The sequence below is a fragment of the Cryptomeria japonica genome, chromosome 10 (genome assembly GCF_030272615.1).
Source record: "Cryptomeria japonica chromosome 10, Sugi_1.0, whole genome shotgun sequence".
Classification (NCBI taxonomy): Eukaryota; Viridiplantae; Streptophyta; class Pinopsida; order Cupressales; family Cupressaceae; genus Cryptomeria; species Cryptomeria japonica.
This window is the reverse complement of record NC_081414.1, coordinates 253,898,954-253,907,225: the sequence shown is the minus strand read 5'-3', so window position 1 is coordinate 253,907,225 and position 8,272 is coordinate 253,898,954.

Here is an 8,272-nt window from a genome sequence, read left to right as displayed (position 1 = left end):
TGGACCTAAAATGGGTCTTGGTGTATCTAGGTTATGGACCGACTTAATGTAACATGTGGATTGGACCTCTCGATGTGTTTCCGAGATGTCTTATGGGTTGGATATTTTTTTTTTGGTCTCTAGAGGACATGTTTTGTAATTATGTAATTGGTTTATTATCAAGTGGCCAACCTTATTGATTGTGGTTGAGGGTTTGTATATATATGATGTAAGATCTCATTGTATATCATCATGGAATGGGACAGGGATGTAAGGAGTGAATAATGTAATAATCATTCAGGCAGAGGATTTGGTCGATAATTGGTGATTGAGTTGGATTTATGTAAGAGGATTTAGTTCTCCGATATTGAGCTTAATTTGAACTGTATTCAGGCATCGAAGATGCTATCTTTGCAGTTCATTCATTCTTTCAGATTGTAGTCTGGATTTCGATGTAGTTAGTGAGACTCCTTTTGTGACGAGCAGTGCACTCTAGGCTATTGGCCTTCCTACAAGTGGAGGCCCCTTAATTTCAATTCACATACTTACTATAGAAGTATTATCTGACTGTGGGTAGGCTTCCCACTGTGGTTTTTCCCTTTACTAGGTTTTCCACGTATAAATCTTGGTGTCATGTGGATGGTATTTATACTCTAATTATTGTTTATGCTTAATTGGTTTATTTGCTATTTTGGTATTTAGTTCATGCATTCCGGTATTGATCTATTGGGTTATGGTATTAAAGTTTAAATTGCTTAAGGTTCCGGCAATCTAGTGATAACTAATTCACCCCCCCCTCTCAGTTGTCTTCTAGTTATTTGAACTGTCTAACAAGAGCTGCAACATCGGCAATCACTTCACCATAACCAGTCCTAGATAAATGATGCATGGTCTTGGCCTTCTTCATTTTCCTCAGTTCTTCAGTGATTGCTTGTTGTAATGTGACCTTCGGTATCACCACTTTCTTTTTCTTCTCGAAGGTTAAGTTTAACCATTGTGGCATATCCTTGTCCTTATCACCTTCATGTGGTATGATGTTTGCAGTCACCATTTGTACCTTTGACTGCTCTTCTGCTTCATCCTTTTCTTCCTCTTCTTGCTTGGAAATTTGGATACCTTGGGTTGAAATACCCGGTTGGACCTGACCGGTTTGGAGAGCGCTATCAATATTCAACTGGTGCTACCTGTGCAACTCTCCTAACCTGTCACTTACATCTTCTTCAAATTCCCTATCATCTTTATCCATTTCTTTCATTTCTCCTCAAAGAGCTATTTCTTTCAACAAATTCTCTTGGTCCTCTGGAGTTAAGACCAATCTCTCATCTTGTGAATCTTTGGGTTCATTTTGCTCATTTTCTTCCTCAAATGGCGGCTTCTTTGGTAAATCCTATTTATCAATGTCCATGGGATCAATTGGTGCCCATTTCCTGAGCCAAATAGACTTCTTTTCTTTCTTCTTCCCAATCTTTCTTTGCACCAGTTGCATCACAGGTTGCTCATTTTCCTGATATGAATCAGAGTCAATATTTTGAATGGTGACCTTTTTTATTGTAGGAGTTAATACTTGTGCTAATGGAGGTAATGTTGCTGATGTTGTAGCAAAAATATCAGCTGGTGTAGACATAGACACTGTTATAGGGATTGTAGTGGCTGTTGATGTCAAAATTGGAGGCTATGGTATATCGATAGATGGAGGTTGTGGAGATGTTACTATGGTATCAGGAGGAGGTTGTGTACTTTCGTCAACTATTCCTTTCTCATATTCCTCCTAAGTTCCTTCTCCTAGCATTTTCCCAATTTCCACCCTGATAGGATGTACCTCTGCCAGTGGGTTGGCTCCTAACACCTCCCTTATTCCAAAATCTATGGCCTTTTTCAATAATTCAGCCTTTCTCATTTGTACCTTGACCTGTTCAAAAATCTCTTCAGTGGTTTGCTTAGGTCCAACAACCTCATCCAGTTAGATAGATGTGTTCTTTCTAGAGCTTGACCGAGTTCTTTTGGCATACTCCCTATGTACCCTTTAATGAGGATTATTAGTGGCTGATTCTTTTTGCTTACCTTTAGAAGTACTGGGCCTAGTCCTCAAACTCAGCCATTGTCTAGTCCTCATTATAACATTTTGAGTAACTGATTCTGTATATCTCTTCTTGCCCCAACCATCTTATTGGAGAGGGGTTTCTGATCCATTCCATGTTCTTTGTATGTATGATCTAACAATTCACCATCATCCCTCAATTCTTTAGGGAGATTGGTCTCTATCTCAAAATCTCTTATTTGTGGCACTGTAAGCTGGGAATAACTTTTCTCTTTGACTTTAAAACTATCTTGGAGGTTAGCCCAAAAATCCTCCAACCTTCATTTATGCCCATCATATGCTTTTGGCATCATTTGTTTTAGTTTTCCATATGGGTCATAATATTCCCAAGCATAATTGAGCTCCTTTAAATGTAAATCTTGTAGCTCTTGCTCAACCGACTTAGCTACTTGAATTTCAAAACAAGAAAAATAACCAATCGACACAGAGAAATCAACACCTGTTTTATGTTTTGAAGATAACAATGACTGTAAACCAATCATCTGCCTGACATATTCCAAGAGTATTACTTGATCATTATAGCATCTGGGTAGTAGAATGGGGTTCCCTGTGAATCCACTAACTCTGATGTATGTAGAATGTTGGTTCTGAATGAACCAACATGCCCATTCCCTTATTATTCCCATTGCCTCTGGGCTTATTCTATAACCAATATCACTTGTGATTTTTATAATGACGGGAAAGATGAAGGCATCATTTATTCTCTTGAAATGCGTCTTTGCATTGCCCAAAGGGAGTTGGGTGTAATACTCTCATACCTTCTTCTGTCCTTCTTCATCTCCAAGTTGGCCTTTTGTTTGCAATCCTAGAAATTTGCCTGCTCAGGCAACTACCCAGATAACATACAAGGCAAAGAAGAATTTCTTTATTTTGTGTACATCAATCAGTTGTTTGTGTATGTTATCTAAGAGGATTTGAACCCAATCAAAATAATGCTTCCCAATCACAATAGTAGTCATGTATTGAAACATCTATGGGTGAAAATGTCAGCAATTTGTTTTGCTGAAGGCCTTACTCAATATAATGATTAAGTCATGTTGTGGCTCCTTGAAATTGGCCCTTAGAATATTACTAGCCTTCAATCTTGTCTACCTCTCTTCCTTGAGCCAATTTTGATTCACGTGTCTCTTGTAGGAAGCAGTATCATTTTCCCATATTTCAACAGCTTCCTCCTCAATTGTCAACAATGCTTCATCGCTTGAAGGAATGACAAATACAAACCCTAACACATCTGTTGACAAATCTATTACTGTCCTACCTTGGTCATCTATGTACCTTCTAGTGTCTGCGTTATAAAATTGGGCAATCATCATAATGAATTTTGGGGCTTGGACAAATTGCGGAAAAACGGTTGCCTCCACTAGCCCTGACCTCTTGATTCTCCTATAACGAGGCTCTCACCTTGGCCTATCCATTTGTGTTATGATATCATCTAATTCAATGTGCTCCACCTTAGTGTCAGTCACCCATTTAATCTGATCATCCATCTTGGAAGCATAAACCTACTCTTGATAATGGTACTTCATGATTGCAGGGAGTTTATCCAATTCCTTAACTTTCTTGCTGGAGGTTGGGTCCATTAAATTTATCTGATCTGGAAGAAAGAACCACAAATTAGCCTATCACAAAGTATCAAAATATAAATCTTATCACCCACCTCGGGACTCTTGGGTTCTGGGGTTAAGATGGGCTAAAACAAAATGACCCGAAACTCTGGGGTTCCGGGGTTAGGATGGGCTAAAACAACACGACCCAGAACTTTAGGGTTTCGGGGGTAGACAAAAAAATGGAGCCTAGAACTCCAGGGTTACGGGGTGGACTAGTTAGGATAATTTGAGACTTTGGGGTTTCAAAGTTCCAAGGTAGTTTGATTGAAGGCCCAAAAGATGGTCCGAAACTCCGGGGTCTCAGAGTTTCAAGGTTGGGGGTAGTTCATCAAAAAGGGTGGTCCAAAACTATAGGGATCCAAAGTTCTAGGGTGAAGGCGCGGCCAAAAAGAACAACCTTGGGACTCTGGGGTTTCGGGGTGAAATAAGAATGTAAATCCCAGAACTCTAGGGTTGCAGGATGGAAAAAACCTAGGGCACGTGGGAAAATGAAAACACGCAAAAAAAACAACTAGAAAATCTAAGCAAGAAAACACAAGGGGGAAGAAAATCCACCAACCTAGCAAAAGAAAACCCACAAAAAGCTCGGCAACATGGAGGCGCGAAGTCGGGAGATCAAAGATGGGAAGCTAGAAAAACTTGAATGCACAAATGAGCTTAGAAAAGTTAATTTCCCCTATTTATACCCCATGATACTTCGTTTGTACGGTTGCCTTAAACATGACCTCGGGAGTCTGGGATTCCAGACTTCCGAGATGAAAAACAAGAAAACCTCAAACATACCTCGGAACTCCGGGGTTTCGGACTTTCGAGGTGACAAAGAATGAAGGTACCTCGGGACTCCAGAATTTCGAAGTAGAAAACCAAACAGCTTCGGGATCTCGGGGTTTTGGAATTCCAAAGTTCACAAACGAACAAAAAAACATGAAGAACTCAGAGTTTCGGGATTCCGAGGCTTCAATGAAAAAAAGAATAAGGCAAGACCTCGGGACTCCAGGATTTTGAGGTCTTAACCAAAACAAGAAACAATGCCTACCTTGGGACTCTGGGGTTCTGGGGTAGGACTTTAAAATCAGGCAAAGAACACCGTGGGACTCTAGGGTTCCAGGGTGTTAAGGAAAAAACTAAGAAACACAAAACTAAAAAGCAAAAGAGAGGGGACCCATATTTTCAAGACAAGGAAACTAATGGGGCTAGGTATGCAGGGCATAACAATACTTTCCAAATTTACTGAAATTCACTTAGTATTCAATCTCTTACCATTGGGGATTGGATCTAGTGAATTCAACCCCTCTTTTGAATGTAATGTGTGAAAAATTGAAGGGAATCCTTTGTGAAACTTTCATTCCTCTTTTGAGGGGAGTAAAGTTCCACTTGATCTCCCCTCATCATTTTTCACCATATTACAATAGTAATTCGCATTTGTTCACAACAATTCACATTTGTGTTGACAACGATTCACATTTGTGCTGACATCAATTCACATTTGTCATAACTAATTCACATTTGCAGGGATAACTCAAAACTTCAATTTTGATTATCGTTTTTGCTTTTCATTCATTTGCATTGACAACCCATAAAAATCTTTAAATTCTAGAAAAAATATTTTTATGCATAAGATGTGCCTAACCCTATGGCAAGAAGATAGCCTTCAAAATTTCAGGTTCTAGAAAGAGAAAAGAGCACAAAAGAAAAATAAGAGCACATCGATGGTGGATAAGAGTAGAAAAGAGGTTTCAAGATCTCGAAGAAGTGGCCGCCCTATCTCGATATTATCACATTGTGTAGAAGTACTTGGATAGATTCAATGTGTTTGATGACAATGAGATCATGGCAAATATGATAATGGATCCATCTCATGTCATAATTGATTGACTCTATCTTCTATCTTTTATTTCTGTGTCTTAATTCACATTTGTGCAGAGGGAAATTTGCATTTTCTTAGATGTCAATTCACATTTGTGTAGACAATGATTCACAACTGTTCAAATGATGGTTCACATTTGTTCTGATCTCAATTCACATTTGTTACAGGCTAAAAGAAGATCATTGTTTTGTCTTTGCTCGATTCTCTGCTATCATAATGTTCTATTTTAACAGACAGTGAAACCAAATTCTATTATAACCGAAAGAGAAAATTAGGCTTGTGAGCCCACGATGTGCTAACATTTTCATGGATTTCTGTAGGGATAGCTGGACCTAGACTATCACGCACTTACTTTGGTTCTCTTTAAAAAGAACAACGCAAATCTACTTTCATTAATCTCATCATTTCTTTGTGGCTAAAATGAACATCATGCATGTTGGACCAACATCTCCAAATAGATTAGAAAATTTTGCAATGAAAGGGTAAAAGGAACTCTCTTGTTTTCCATGTTTTCAAGGTGATAGGCATATTCTCTCCCCTTAAATGGGTTACCAAAAAGCTAGATCCACCTTTCATGCTTTCTATCAATTTTTGCAATAAGATTAGACCCTTAGCAGGCCTGCCTCCCAAGTAGCCCGTAAGGCCAAGTGAGAGGGAACAACCTAAGTGGCAATGACTAACGCAAAGTAATCCAATCCAATATAAATAAATGTGTTTGCTATGAAAATGATAAGAAACGAGTGTTACATGCTGTCATAATGACTTCATGCCTCCCTTAGTGCCTATATGGTATGAGAAAATCTATAGAGTGTAATCTCTACAAACTGGGAGACCTCCTTAACGGAGTAGAAAATGTTGTTGATTATGACCACTCGAACGAAACCTTGATTAATATGTTTAGAAAATTAGAGGCCAATTCGAGTCAGTAACTAGACACTTATAGTATCATAGTGCAAGGGTAGGGAAGAATCTACCCCCAAGACACTCACCATATATCTCCCAGGATAACGAGCCAATTGAGGAGTGATCCCCTTTGGTTTAATTTTCAGACAAAGGCAAAAAAAGGGGCACACCTTAGGGTGTGATAGGGCTGTTTGAGCTGACGAAGTATCAAGATGTGGGTTGTGGTATTATTCCTGACCTTTTGACCTTAGTAGAGTTTGTTTGTTGTATGATCGAACAACCAAAATTTATCGAAAACAAAATGGGGTCTTGAAAAAGATTCCAACATTCACAGGGATTTGAAAAAATCCTCTTAACAATACTCTCTTTATGTTAGATTGGTTTTATTGCTTTGCTGTTGTGTCTTTGCTACATGATCAAACATTACAAAGTGGAATATCAACCATGTTTGATAGTTCTGATACTTAATATAAGTACAGATCCAATAGCCAACAAGATGAGAGGGGGGGGGGGGTGAATCATACAAACTTAATCATCCATAAAAACATCAGATTCAACCTCGGTAACATATATATCAGTCATATATCTAAAACTGTCAAACATGCAAACTCAAAAGCATATGAACAATATAAACCTCATAACACCAGATTTAACATGGAAATCCAAATAGGGAGAAACCACTGTGGGATTTCGGACCCACTAAGAAATATACTCTTCTAGAGTATGCTCGGTTAAAAGAAAATCCTATTAAAGATTACAAACACATTGCTAGATATGACCCGGTTAAGGGATTTCCCTCAGATCTGTTAGGATCTTCACCTTGTTAGAAGTGACCTTGTTAAAGGATTTCAAACACTCAATAAGAATGTCACCTTGCTAGAGGATTTTACAAATAAGATTGTTAAGTCCACTCGGTTAAGAGATTTTCTGCTACTTCAAAAAATAATAGTAATAAAAAATATGTCTGCAACTTCACATCTAAAAACGCTGAAGCAGATTCTTATTTGCTCAATACAATCTAGACATAGAACTAATCTTGTCTATTTGCTGGGCTTCTATACTTTGTTATTTTAATAGGTCTTCAAGCTTCTATGCTCGGTAATCACTATGTAGCATCCCTGTGCATACACTTGCCCGCATACATTGTTTATCAATAGTTTCCTATTTATAAACAATCTTCCAACCGCTTAATCTCCTTGATCACGTTTCCCATGATCAATCATAGCCATTAGATTTTCAATCTTGTCTAGGTTCAATGTATCCTTCGATCTGAAAATGTTTTACCCTACCTTGGAACTTGTGTTAGGGTATTGTGGTTGAATCTGAGCTGTAGATCTTCCTGCTGACTTGCCATTGCCTTAGATTCTTTAACAAACTTCATGTACGACTCACCAATCATTTAATCAACTCCAGCTCATCAGCTTCCTTCATTAAATAATGCTTTTATTCATTCAATGCATTCTGTTACTACTTGGTTGTAACTCGGTAAATACTAAACTTCACTTGATAGACATTCTGCCTTCATTAACCAATAGCAATAACCTTAGGGTTTACTGACTAGGTTCCTTAGGGTTCACCGACTAGGTTCTTTGCTCGGTAACATAGTATAGTATTGACCTTGCAAACAATAGCATATGTAGGATATCAAAACAATCTAAACATCATGATCTCATCATTGTCTAACTCGATAATAGTTGCCCATTGAATAACTTATTTCTCCCCTTATTCATCATATTCTTTCTGTGTCTTTTACCAACATCTTTATACTCATCAAATCATACTGCTTAAGATATGGCAACATCATACTAAGTCACGAAA